This window comes from Callorhinus ursinus, unplaced genomic scaffold (genome assembly GCF_003265705.2).
Source record: "Callorhinus ursinus isolate GAN/ISIS: 27379988/994484 unplaced genomic scaffold, GSC_fseal_2.0 scaffold20, whole genome shotgun sequence".
Taxonomy (NCBI): domain Eukaryota; kingdom Metazoa; phylum Chordata; class Mammalia; order Carnivora; family Otariidae; genus Callorhinus; species Callorhinus ursinus.
This window is the reverse complement of record NW_027397082.1, coordinates 9,645,554-9,659,140: the sequence shown is the minus strand read 5'-3', so window position 1 is coordinate 9,659,140 and position 13,587 is coordinate 9,645,554. Positions and strand designations below refer to the sequence as shown.

Sequence of the window (13,587 nt, the reverse complement as noted above, 5' to 3'; positions counted from 1 at the left end):
TGATGCACGGGGGGTAGGGGGAATGGATTGAATAGAACCTTGATTACTCACATTCCAGAATGTGTCATCTGGTTTTCTGCTGTTCTTAGCCTTCTTCTAAATGTACTTATGCTGTGAATTTCTTTCCAACTTTTTGTTCATAAATACTTGAAGAAAAGAAATGAACTCAGAAATTCCTTTTAACCATTTCCCTTTCACTGGTGTTTCACAGCACAAATTTGTGGTTGTGGGATTCTCTGGGATTGAAGCACAGCTGGGATGAGAGTAAAAGCCATGTAATGGTCTGGGACTGTCCATCCTCTGTGAAGCATCTCTGAATAACACTCAGAATAACATTCAAATAGGTGCAAACTGCTCTCTCTGAGGCCTTGTAGGCTTAGGATGTTTATCTTGTTCTGGGAACTCATATGGAGTATTACTAAAATTTGAAAAGAAAAGAAATGTAACTGATTCTCCAAAGGAATAGGTGGGTTTTGTTTTAATTAAAATTAGATGCTAATGAAAGAAGCTGGGACACTGTCTAAAGATAAGAAAAGGGAAGGACAATGTTGTAGTTTATTCTAGGAAAGAGAAAGAAAGAAACAAACAAACAAGGATAGGTCCAGGCATACCTGTTGGAAAAGCAGATAATTCCTATTGTGATTTGCTCAGTGCCTAAAACTAGCTAATACATAGTCTTCTGGACCATGAATGCAAAATATTATAAATGGAAGTTACCCCAATCCAAGGTAGACTTATAATCTCTGATCATCTCAGTTTATTATCTAGCATGATCAATTCAGTCCAAAAGGAATTTACAAAGGCCCTCCTGTATTATAGGCGTTGTGAGCACCCTAAGAAAATATAGCAATGATGGAGGTAACAATGCCTTCCTCAGAGTTTACAATCTAGGTAAGAAGGATAAGAAATAGGGCTACACACAAATAAAACACAGCACTATAATATAACTGCCACACATAATTTAATGGGTGTAAAACCCAGTGAAAGGCAGAGTTAATGAGAGATGGAAATAATGCAGAATTTTTTTTCGGTATTTGAGCTAGGCCTTGGGAAATAAAAAGAGAGGAAGATATTCCAGCAGATATAACAGTGTGAGCAGAAGTAAAGACTTCATTGAACATTTACATGTGGTTGCATTACAGAAAACCAGCTCTTGGTAAAGAGGTAGAAAAGGTCACCCAGGATTTTAAATGCAGTGTGAAAATGGAAAGTCATTAATCCTGTGGATTGGCATCCTTGAAGTTTTTCTCTAAGCTTGAGATGGTAGCTGTGTATGCGGAAGACGGGAGAGATGAGAAACTGAAGATGCAGAGGCCACTTAGATGAGGACTGGGGTATTCCAGGTGAGGACAAATGTGATTATAGTAATGAACACTCTATGGAGATGCCCTAGGCAGATTGGCACCTGTCAGAATACGAGTGATTTACAGAGAGGGCTTCAATACGGGGAGACATGTGGCAATGGGTGTCCCAATCCAGATTGCCGCTAAATGAAGATAAATTAGTTAAAAAATAAACACGATTTAAACCTTCTATACTGACCTATGTCTATTAGGCCTTTTAGGACCTAATTCAAGAATGCCCCTCCTCCAAGAATTTCCTAGCTACAGAAACAAGTCTTGCTTACAGTTCTTTTTTTTTTTTTTAATAAGGATTTCTTTATTTATTTTTAGAGAAAGAGAGAGAACAAGTGAGGAGAGGGGCAGAGGGAGAGAATCCAGCAAACCGACCCCCTGCTGAGCAGGGAGCCAGACCTGGGGCTAGGTCACACAAGCCACCAGATCACTATTTGAGCTGAAACCAAGATTTGGGCACTCAACTGACTGAGCCATCCAGGCACCCCTTGACCCTTGCTTACAGTTCTTATGCAATTAGGATACAAGCAATTGTGGGAAAATTGTAGAAAAAAGGCAGTGTCTCTTATGCCTTCGTTACCCACTAAATATTCTAGTATAGTGCCAGGCATACAGTAAGTGATACTACCTGGGTACAGAATGAATCACCTTGATAGACAACTTCTGCAAACACAGGTCACATACACATCAAAGTAGCTGCTTAGAGGGGGAGATGTGGAAAGGAGAGGTTCTCCAGGGTCCGGGAGATAACCATCAGGCCCATGTGGATAGAACACAGGAGAGTTCTTGAAAAATTTAAGAGTCATTACCGTGGTGGTGAGGGATTCTTGGGGGATTGGGGATGGTGCTTGGAGGGGCTCAGGCATAGAGCTGAAGTGGTTACAGAATTGAAACAGAAAGAAATGACACAAATAAAGTCCATTCTGGTGATTTTAGTCAAAGGAGAATTTTTTTTTTTTTTATTATTTGTTTCACAGAGAGAGAGACAGCGAGAGAGGGAACACAAGCAGGGGGAGTGGGAGGGGGAGAAGCAGGCTTCCCGCAGAGCAGGGAGCCCGATGTGGGGCTCAAACCCTGGGATCATGACCTGAGCCAAAGGCAGACACTTAACGACTGAGCCACCCAGGCTCCCCTCAAAGGGGAATAATTTTTATTCATCTATTGGTTGATGAGAAAACAATTTGAGACGTAACTAGGACACTCTTCAGAAAATGCTTTTGGCAGCTCCTTAAAATGATGTGACTGCAGGATAGGAAACTTTATAAAATTAATTATTTTCCAATACTTTCTGTGAGACTAAAGCCTGCGCGCGTGTGCACACCCCCCCCACACACACACGTTTGCTTTTACTTGTGGGGTACAAATTACATGAAAACTTATGTACCTCAAACACACATATCACTTAATGTTGAAATATTAGAAGCATTCTTACTAAAATCAGGAACAAGAGAAGTATGGCTGTTATGATCAGTACTATTCAACATTTTAATGAAGATACTAGACAGTGCAGTAAGACATGGAAAATAAGTAATAGCCACTAGACAGAAAGAAATACAGCTGATAGTACTTGGGATTTATCTAAAAATCTAAGTAGTTTGTCAGGTAATCTTTGAATTTTCTATTAGCACTCAAGAAAATTCAGCAAGTTTGATGGATTTCATCTCTCTATCATCTATTTCTGTACACCAGTGATAGTTATAAAATATCATTTTCTGATACAAACATAAAGAAAAGTATAAAGCTTACTGAGAGACAGAAAAGAAGACATGATAAAAATAGAAATATTCCATGTTTGTGTTTAGGAAGACTCAATAAATTCTTCATAAATTAATCTAAAAATTTAGTTGCATTCCCAGTCAAATTTCTCTGGAATTTGACAAATTAATTCTAAAATCCTTGTGTAGTAGAAAATGTACAAGAGTAAGTCAATTTTTTTAAGAAAAAGAAAACAGTGATGGAGATATGGCTTCTGAGACATCAAAATATCCTATAAAGCTGTAGTAATGAACATGACATCATATTGGAATGGAAGTAGATAAAAAGGGATCAGTGGGACTCAATAGAATCCAGAGGTAAATATATTCTAGAGAAAGCACTTCATATAACGAAGGAAAGAACTTGGGACAATTGGCTAGCTATCTGAGAAAAAAGAAAATTAGATCCTTATCGAAAACAATATACAAAATTAACTCTAGGGGAAGGGACCTGGGTCTATATCACCTGCAGAGTAATCAGTGGGTGGCCGAGGAGGGTATGTCTCACCTTCTGGTCTGCTGGGGTCATGTGCCTGTGCAAGCCAAGTGGGCTCTGGGCTCTCCAGCCTCACCAGGGATCTGGTGGGCTGTTTTTATAGGAATTCTTAACTTTTGGTTCATAAACCTGAATACATCTCTCTAGTAAATTAATCAGTTGGGGAGATGGCTATTTCTTAGAATATTCTGCCCAACAGTCCTTAAAAAAAATCTTTTGAAAAAATGATTTTTTAATTCTGAGTCAATGTTAGCCAATTTTTGCTTCATAATTCTTACTAATATTGGAAAACAGAAACATTTATCAGGGCATAGCAATTCTGCAGAGAAATTTCTCCCAGGATTTGCCAGATGAAATTAGAAGAAGCATTTAAAGGTATTATGACACTTTTAATATGACTACTACTGAGTTAAATTTAAACTTCCATATTTAAAGATAAGAATTCTTATTAAAATTACAAAAACATAACATTGTTTAAGGTATGATTCATGCAAAGTGTCATCTTTCCAAACTAAAATAAATGGATAAGGATGGAACCTAAAAAAAAAAGTTCGCCCCCCCCTTCACCTGGCATTCAGGGGGGTGTGGGGCATGCTCTGCGGTCCCTGGCGCTGCCTCTAGCCTCCTCCTTCCTGATGCCACTGCTGAGCAGCCTGTGGCTGGTGGGGGCTGGCCCCAATCTTGTGCTGGCCCCAGAGCCGCTGTTGGACCCTTGGCAGGCACACTGACTGCTGATCCATGGCCCTACCTGGCCTGCTCCTGAGCCTGCTGCAGGAGGCCCACCTGGGCACTGTGCAGTTCCTGCACACCTCCGCCCTGCTCACCCTAGCTGTTGGGCTAATAGCTGTCCAGCTTGCAGGCCTCTGCGGGCCCAGTGCAGCTGGTGGCTGTAGCCCCGTGCCTGTGCACCTGGCCGTGCTGGTGGGGCCGGGTTACCAGCCTAGACAGCCCCAGGGGCACCATCATCATGGCTGCTGACTAGATACCGCGGCTCAGCGCTGAGCCACCCTTCCTACAGCTTCTCTGTGGCCTCCTTGCTGGCCTGGCCTATGTAGCCGGGTCCTTCCAGTGGCTGGGGCTTTCTGAGTGGTGGCTGTGGGCAATGTAGGAGGGTGTCTTTTGCAGGCCCCCGGTGAGGGGCTGGCCACTCAGACACCTTCCTACCCCAGGCAGCCTGGCTGTGCTGCCTATCACTCCTCCTACCACCCTGGACCTCCTTACATGGTCTCCCCTAGTCTCTGGTTCTACAGTGAAGGCTCAGCCTGGCAGTCCCCAGGCCTGGGGTCTGTGCAGTGGACAGGAGAGGGCTCCTCAGAGGTGAGCCTGGCCTGGGCACAAATGATCTAACAAAGCACATTAAGTTGAAATATAATAACATTTATGTTGCAAATATTTTCTTTCAGCCCAGCAGGTAAATATTTTTTAAATATATAAGGACTTTCTATTAATAAGTAAGAAAAAGGCAAAAATACAAGCGGGCAATTCACAGAAAAAGAAATTCAAATAGCTAGAACTACACGAAGAGATATGAAACTTCACTTACAATCAGAGAAATACAAATGAAACATCAATGGAATATCAGTTTTGCTCCCATAAACTTGGAAGACAAGGAGGAAGAAGTAGTGAAAGGCTGTGGGGCCGAAGAAAATAATGAGGACTTTTACATCCTGCGGTTGGTACTGACATTGACTGATACAGCCTATTCTGGAGAAAAATTTCACAATGTTTATCAAGATTTAGTATTAATATCCTCTTATTTGACAACCCATTTTAAAATAGTATTTTCCTAGAAAAATATTCCCATGTGTCTACAATGCAACATACACATCACAATGTTGTTTATTACAGTGACAAACTGAACATGACTGACTGTCCATCGGGGTACAGTTAAATGAAGTATTTCATCTATTCTATGGAATATCATGCAGCAATGAAAAAGAATGGGGTAGATTTATATGTCCTGTTACAGATCTCTAAGACATACTGTCACCTGAAATAAAAGCAATTTGTAAGATAATACACAATGTAAAAACAAGCAAACAAAACAAAAATATATAATTCTAAATATGAACATAAATACATGTAAATGTACATAATAAGATCTGGACGTATATACACCAAACTGTATAAAATTATATCTGAAGAAGGCTGTGAGTTTGGTGTGGCAAAGGGGATCTTTTGATAGAATTATTTGTTTGAATTTTTATAAGAATGTATGAATTGGGGTCACCTGGGTGGCTCAGTCAGTTAAGCGTCTGCCTTCAGCTCAGATCATGGTCTCAGGGTCCTGAGATCCAGCCCCGTGTCAGGCTTCCTGCTCAGTGGGGAGCCTGCTTCTCCCTCTGCCCCTCCTCCCGCTTGGGCTCTCTCTCTCTCTCTCTCAAATGAATAAATAAAATCTTAAAAAAGAAGAATGTATGACTTAATTGTGTGATTAACAATAATAAATTAAATAAAAACTAAAACAAAAATCCAAACATACAAGATTACATTTTAGGCTTATAAAGAGCTTGACCTAGATATTTTTCTTATATCGTATAACTGCACATTCCTCCTTCCCAGCAAACTTCTTATTTCCCTTTTAGAATTTATCCTTGGAAATGTCAATGCCAGAGACCAGTCCATTAGCTAATTAGGGACATTTCTTGAGTATACAATTACCTTAAGGGATAAAAGATGTTGCATCTCACGTTCAGACCTTGGCTAATATGTGGATCATTAACTCAAGCCTGATTCATTAAATTTTGTGAAGATATAGGAGAGCCCTTCTTATTGTTTTTTTTTTTAAAGATTTTATTTATTTATTTGAGAGAGAGAATGAGAGATAGAGAGCACAAGAGGGAAGAGGGTCAGAGGGAGAAGCAGACTCCCTGCTGAGCAGGGAGCCCGATGTGGGACTCGATGTCTTTAAATAAAGTCCTGAAAATTTCAACTCTTCAGTGATGTGAATTTATTGGCCCATAATTAGCTTTTCACCAAAGTTTTACATTATCCTGAGCTCTCTATATAATATTGCTCATATCACTGACTAGAATCTAGCCTTTAGCCATAAACAATGGAAAATAATTGGCTTTTAATTATATAATCAAATAAGCCAGAATGGACACTCTTACAAAACCATTTTTGCTCAACATTACATTTTCCCTGGAAAACAGAACAGTTGTGAAAAAAATCAATCATGGTGAAACTTAGCTGAAGGCAAAGGCATTTTTATATGGATGTCTGTTCTAAAACATCTCACCTTGGTGGGCCACCTCCTAGTTCCCACTCCTTATTCAACAAATATTTTTCTTTTTTTTAAATTAATTTATTTGACAGAGAGTGGGAGAGAGAGTGAGAGAAAGCACAGGCAGGGGAGCAGCAGAGGGAGTGAGACAAGCAGACTCCCTACTGATTAGGGAGACGGACACGGGACTCGATTCCAGGAGCCCGGGATCACGACCCTAGCTAAAGGCAGATGCCCAACTGACTGAGCCACCCAGGCGCCCCTTAACAAATATTTCTTAAGCCTTTATGTGTCAGGCATTATGCTAAGTCCTGGGGATATAGGCGTATACAAGACCCTCATGCCATCATGAGCTTATAATGCGGAGAGGATGAAAGACAATGAAAACGTGACAATATTGTGGTATGTGCTGTGATGTACTGGACATACAGCATCCTAGAAGGGCTTAGGAAGGGTAGCAAATCTGTATTCCACGGTGTCAAGAAAGGCTTCTTTGAGGAAGACAGACTTAAGACATGCAACCAGATGCTTGAAAGGTGAGTAAAACTTTGTAAACCAAAAGGTGAGGGGTAGAGGAATTATGGCAGGCGTGCCCTGTGCCAGGTACTGCACTGGGCACCTGGGGTCCCTGCCCTTACAAGGGTTTGCCTTCCTGTCTCCTCTTCCCCACTCTGGCTAGAATGCTGCATGTCCTCTCCCTTTTGCCTCTGGCCACCATCCCTGACTCCTGAGCCAGCTCCACGCATGCTCTGTCACCCATCCAGTACAGCGACAGACCCTGGACTCTCTTGAGTCTCCCCATTCTACTCTTAGCCACTTGCTCCTCCTCCTTCACCCTATCACCACCCAAATGATGGCAAAATAACTGACATCACTCCAGGTTTAGGTAATTCCCTTTTCAGCTGCAGATTCTTGTGTACCAAACCTGCCCTTGTAAAAGCAAGGATATTTATCTTCCTGAGGCTGTTCTGAGATGCTAAATCATCATAATAGCCCCACTTACTGTCCTTGCTTTCAGTTATGCCACAGTCAGGAAAGCCCTCCCCCAGCAGTCCTTTTTCTCTCCTGTTGTAATAGACACTTCCTAATTTGCAATTGAATTTGTCATAATCTGCACTTCTTAGGGGCTACTCTTCACTAGAGAAAGTTTCTGAGTTTGTTCTAATAACCACTTATAGTGCATAGTGTCTATTATACTAAGGAGTTTTCCAGAATCTTTACTTACATGATAAGCAGAACGCCCAACCACCCTTCCCATACTCAGCCCCTGCCAATTAAAATAAATACATATGCATAAGCAGGACTCCCAACCACCCTTCCCTTACTCAGCCTCTGCCAAATTAAAATAAATACATAGGCTGGAATTTGGGTATCTGCCTCATGATTATTCAGCAACGTGACTCAGCAGTTTGGTAGGAGATTGGGGGAGGGGAGAAAATTTGCACTTGTCAGAGGGAGCGCAGAAGGGAGGAGCTGAGGAACCTTTGATCTCTCCCTCCTCCCAACACTAGGAGTCCTTTAGGCAAGTATTTTGTCAATTTTCTTCCTATGTGTTAACTAAAGGTTAAGCTCTTCCACACGGGTGGCTGCACTATATACCTAATTGTCCCCAAATATCATCAGACATAAAGCCTTATACATAGTGGACTAGTGAACAATTTTTGTTCATAGCGATAAGAAAAGTAGAAAAATCTTAAGTAAAAGATAAAAGTATACGTGGGAGGAAGAGGCAAGTGCTGATGCTGACAACGTAGGTCTTCCAAAATGTACCAGAATATTTTCTTTTAAAATAAATAGCTAATACCCAGAAGTGGGATGGCTGGATCATATGGTAGGTCTATTTTTAATTTTTTAAGGGATCCTCATGCTGTTTTCCACAGTGGCTGCACCAATTTATCTTCTCCACAAACTCACCAACACTTATCCTTATAATAATAATAATAATAGGGAGCTTCAAGACACACTACCCCTAAATAGGGTACCTTGGCATATTGAGGATTTCAGCCTGATAGAATCTGAGAAATGGTATGTGTAGGAAGGACTTTCTCGGACCTTCCCCTGAAGCAGTTCATAAAAGCCTCTTGTGAGAGGTGCCCTCCCTAATCCTAGAGAAAGGAAGCATCCTTATCTCTGTCAAGGGCAAAAGGACAGAGAGGAATCTGAATGAACAGGCCTTGTTAAATTCCTTTCAGTTTACTACACTTAGCTTGCTTTTGTCCTATTTCCACAACTCTTCATCAAACCTAGTATAGAAACTCAGGTTTAACCATTTCTTTGGGTCTTCATTTCCTTATGAAGCTTCCTGTTTCATGTAAAATGCATATTAAATAATTTGTTTGCTTTTCTCTTGTTAATCTGTCCTTTGTTACAGGGGTCCCAGTTGAAAATTTAAAAGGGTAAAATAAAAAGTGATTTTTTTTCCTCTCCCCAACAATAGCCATCCTAGCAATTATGAGGTGATCTCTCATTATGGTTTTGATCTGTATTTCCCTAATAATTAGTGATGTTGAGCATCTTTTCACATAGCCGTTGACCATTTGTGTGGCTTCTCTGGATAAATGTCTATTTCAGTCCTTTGCCTGCTTTTAAATTGGGTTAATTAATTAATTAATTAATTTATTTTTGCTATGTAGTTGTAGGAGTTCCTTACATATTTTCAAATCAACTCCTTATCAGATATGTGGTTTATAGACGTTTTCTCCCATTCCGTAGGTTGCTTTTTTACTCTGTTGATTGTTTCCTTTGCTGCGCAGAAGGCTTTTAGTTTGATGTAGTCCCGCTTGTCTATTTTTGCTTTTGTCACCTGTACTTTTGTTGTCATATCTGTGAAATAATTGTCAAGATCAATGGCAGGAAGCTTGCCCTGTTTTCTTCCAGGAATTTTATAGTTTGGGATCTTATGTTTAAATTCTTTAATCCATTTTGGGTTGATTTTTGGGTATGGTGTAAGATGAGGGTCTAATTTCATCCTTTTGCGTGGGATTATCTTCTTCTGGGTATATATCCAAAAGAACCAAAATCAGGATTTTGAAGAGATACCTGCACTCCAAATTCCAGTGCAGCATTATTCACAATAGCCAAGATATGGAAACCAAATGTCCATCGGCAGATGAATAGACAAAGAAAATGTGGTATATAGTTACAATAAAATATTATTTAGCCTTAAAAAAGAAGGAAATCCTATCATTGTGACCATATGGATAGACCTGGGAGAGATTATGCTAAGTTAATTTTGTCACATAAAGACAAATGTGGCAAGATTCCACTTATAAGAGGTGTATAAAATAGTCAAACTCACAGAAGCAGAAAATAGAATGATGGGTTACCTGGGAATGGAGGGAGTGGGAAATGAAGAATTGTTAGTCAATGAGTATAAAGTGATACAAGATGAATAAGTTCTACAGATCTGTTGTACAAGATTGTGCCTGTAGTTAGCGATACGGTGTTGTGCACTTAAAAATTTAAGAGAGTAGATCTCATGGTAAGTGTTCTTACCATACACATACAAAAAGCAAAGGTACATAAGAAAACTTTTGGAGGTGATGGATATGTTTACTTCCTTTATTGTGGTGATGGTATCATGGGTGTATGTGTATGTCCAAACTCATCAAATTGTATACATTAGATATATACAGTTTTTTGTATATCAGTTATATCTCAATGCAGCTATAAAAAATTAGTTAATATGTTTCACCTGTAATTTAAGGGGGGGGGGGGAAAGTAAGGGGATATTAACCTAAACTTTGATGTAGGCAAAAGCACTGAAAGATGGAACTCTCAGCTGGGAACATAAATGGGTATTATTTTCTCTTGTAAGAAAATAATGTGTTTGGGGGGTGACAATTAAACCACATTCAAAGGTTTATGTTCTTTGATCTAGGAATTCCATTTCTATAATTTATCGTAAGGAAATATTTGGTTAGTATTAGTATTTGCCTACTATTAGTATAAATAACACTGACACAGTATTACTGGTCCTAAAACATTTATCTCAGTATTATTTATAATTGGCAATATTAGAAACAATCTAAATGTTCATCTCGCTGGGAATGTTTGAATAAACCACAGAACATCTATTTGATTATACATTGTGTAGCAGAGTAGGGTTAACAGACCCCTGGTGGGTAAATTCTGTAATTACCCCTTCTAGTTTACAACCTATAGGTTGTTCTCCTGCTTATGTTTCTTTATTTGGAAAGTAGTTATAAAAACTCTTGCCTAATAGGGTCATTGCGATATCTAAGACTGGCATCATGCTTGGAATATGGCGAACATCTCATAAATGAGAACTACTATTATAGAGTCATTAAATATTCATAAAGTCTGCATAAAAGCAAGGAGAAATGTTTATGCTATCTTAAAAGTGAAATCATGTAGCATTTCACATTAAAAATAGCAATTGTAAATAGAAAAAATAAGACTAAAGAATATACAAAAAATATTAAGTGAAAATAATATTAATAGATGATAGTGAACTATTTGTGTTTGTCTTCTGCATTTTCTAAAATTTCTTTAATAAGTATATACACTTTTAAAAATAAAGAAAAACTGCTTAGTTTGTTTAAAATAATCCATTCCTATGGTGACCTTTCTGGGACTCCATTAAATTAGTGCTACTGGTAGAAGTAAAACATGAATTGTAGGGATCTCTTATGGGTGGTAGAAAAAAACAGCACTGAGAGTTGAGAGATTTGGGTCTCCTCCTGTTCTGTGACCTTGGAAAAGTCACACAACTTCTCTGACCTATATTTCTTCCTGGAAATGGGAATAACCATACTTGTCTGATCATCTCATAAACTAATAAGAATATCATACAGGATTGCATATAAAGACTTTGAAAAATGTAAAGTGCTTAAAAAATGTACATGACTTTGTGTTTCAGGCTTTCATGTCTTCAGAGATTGAATTCTGTCTGCTCTTTACCTCTTTTCTTTGCTGACGAAGCCAACTGAGGTTTCTTCATGTACCACGCCCACTTTCATCCTTATACTTTTCCTATCTCTTTTACAAAGAAAATCAATACACAGGTCTTACAGAGCATTTGTTTTCTATTTTTTCTTCTTTCTAAGTGAATTTCAGCCAGAAACATCTGTCATATTAGGAGTAGTGACTAAGCTTAATATGACGTTCTCAATTTAGATATTTAGGGTGATCAGCTTCTGCTTTTTGGATCATTTGCTGTTGACTGGTCTTACAAACCCAAACAAGGGGCAGGAAAGAAGAATACCAAATACCCAGTGGCCAAAGGAAAACATTACCCATTAACCCACAAGTGTCCAGGTAGAAAATTGAATTTGTGTCCTGGGTAAAGTAGTAAATAACACTGTCGATGACTGGACAATCATTTCTAGATGTTAGTCTATACTTCCATGACAAGAGCTACCAAACAAATACTCCTGACGTGCTGGTTGTCTCTAGAAGCCAGACACATACCTTTGTTCATCAAGAAAACATTTGTCTTTGTTTTTAAAAAGAAATTCTAATTGCCACCTCAAAGGCACTATATTTTTGGGACTTTGAGTATTATATTTTCATTTCCTTTGCTTGTTACACCTGCCTTTCCTTTTAATCTCTGTACTTAAATGATTCCTCACTCTTTGTCCAGGCAAATCCTCTGATGTAAGTTTCTCCCAACTGATGTCATACCCGAGTATCTTCCTTCTTTGAATCCTCAAATGAGACAGATAGTCTGACCTTTTCTAAATTTTATTTAATTAGCAAGTATAACTTTTATTTTTTTAAAGATTTTATTTATCTATTTGACAGAGAGAGGGAGAGAGAGCACAAGCAGGGGGAGCGGCAGGCAGAGGGAGAGAGAGAAGCAAGCTCCCTGCTGAGCAGAGAGCCCTATGAGGGGCTCAATCCCAGGACCCTGGGATCATGATCTGAGCCAAAGGCGGACACTTAACCGAATGAGCCACCCAGGCACCCCACAAATATAACTTTTAAAAGAGGAAATATTCGCCATATTAAAAAAGTAGTTCCTTTTTGCTTGTGTGAGATTTTATGTCTATATTATACATATGTCTATATAAGTGACATTTATATTTCTTTAAATTACCATTTAGAAAAAAAGTAGTCACTTCATATTTGAGCCCTTACGAAGTCTCTATGTTAAGATCTGTCCTTCTCCCAATTATTTTATTTTGAATAATAAGGAATTGCTTGGGGAACATAGTGGAGCTCAACTTTGGCCACACATTTGCCTAGAGAACTTCTAAAAAATTTCAGCATGCAGGCTGCATCCCAGACCATTAAATCAGAATCTCTGGAAGTGGATGCAGGCATCTGTGTTTTTTAAATGCTCTCCAGGTGATTCTAATGTACAGCTAGGTCTGAGAATCACTGATAACCGGAAATAACCTTAGCACTAGTGTTTGATATCTATAAAGGTCGTCGGCAGAAGCAGGGATTCAATACAGGGCTAATGAGTATTCCTCAGGAGAAAGTCTTCACAATTGCAAACGGCAGGTATCATTATAAAAATATTATCTTTAATGTCATTAAAAAGATACATGGTCATAAGTTGCGGGAATGTCAAATACACATCTATAGGACAAATGAAAAGCACTTTCTTCCATTATGGGTTCTAGTGGCATAGGACAAAATTCCCAGTGACAGATTTATGCACAGAATCAAACGGTGTTGTAGTTGAAACAACTTAGTCAGCAGTGAATATGGTATGCAAGAAAACTTTGCTAGATGATTCAAAAAGGGGCTCTAGGGATGATTAAGACATTGACGTCAAAGTTGCAT

General features: G+C 39.1%; 1 pseudogene; it reads left to right on the top strand.

The window, feature by feature from the left end:
• The first annotated feature begins 4,135 nt into the window (after positions 1-4,135).
• LOC112830902 (rhomboid domain-containing protein 3 pseudogene) lies at positions 4,136-4,952 on the top strand (annotated as a pseudogene).
• Positions 4,953-13,587: the final 8,635 nt, after the last annotated feature.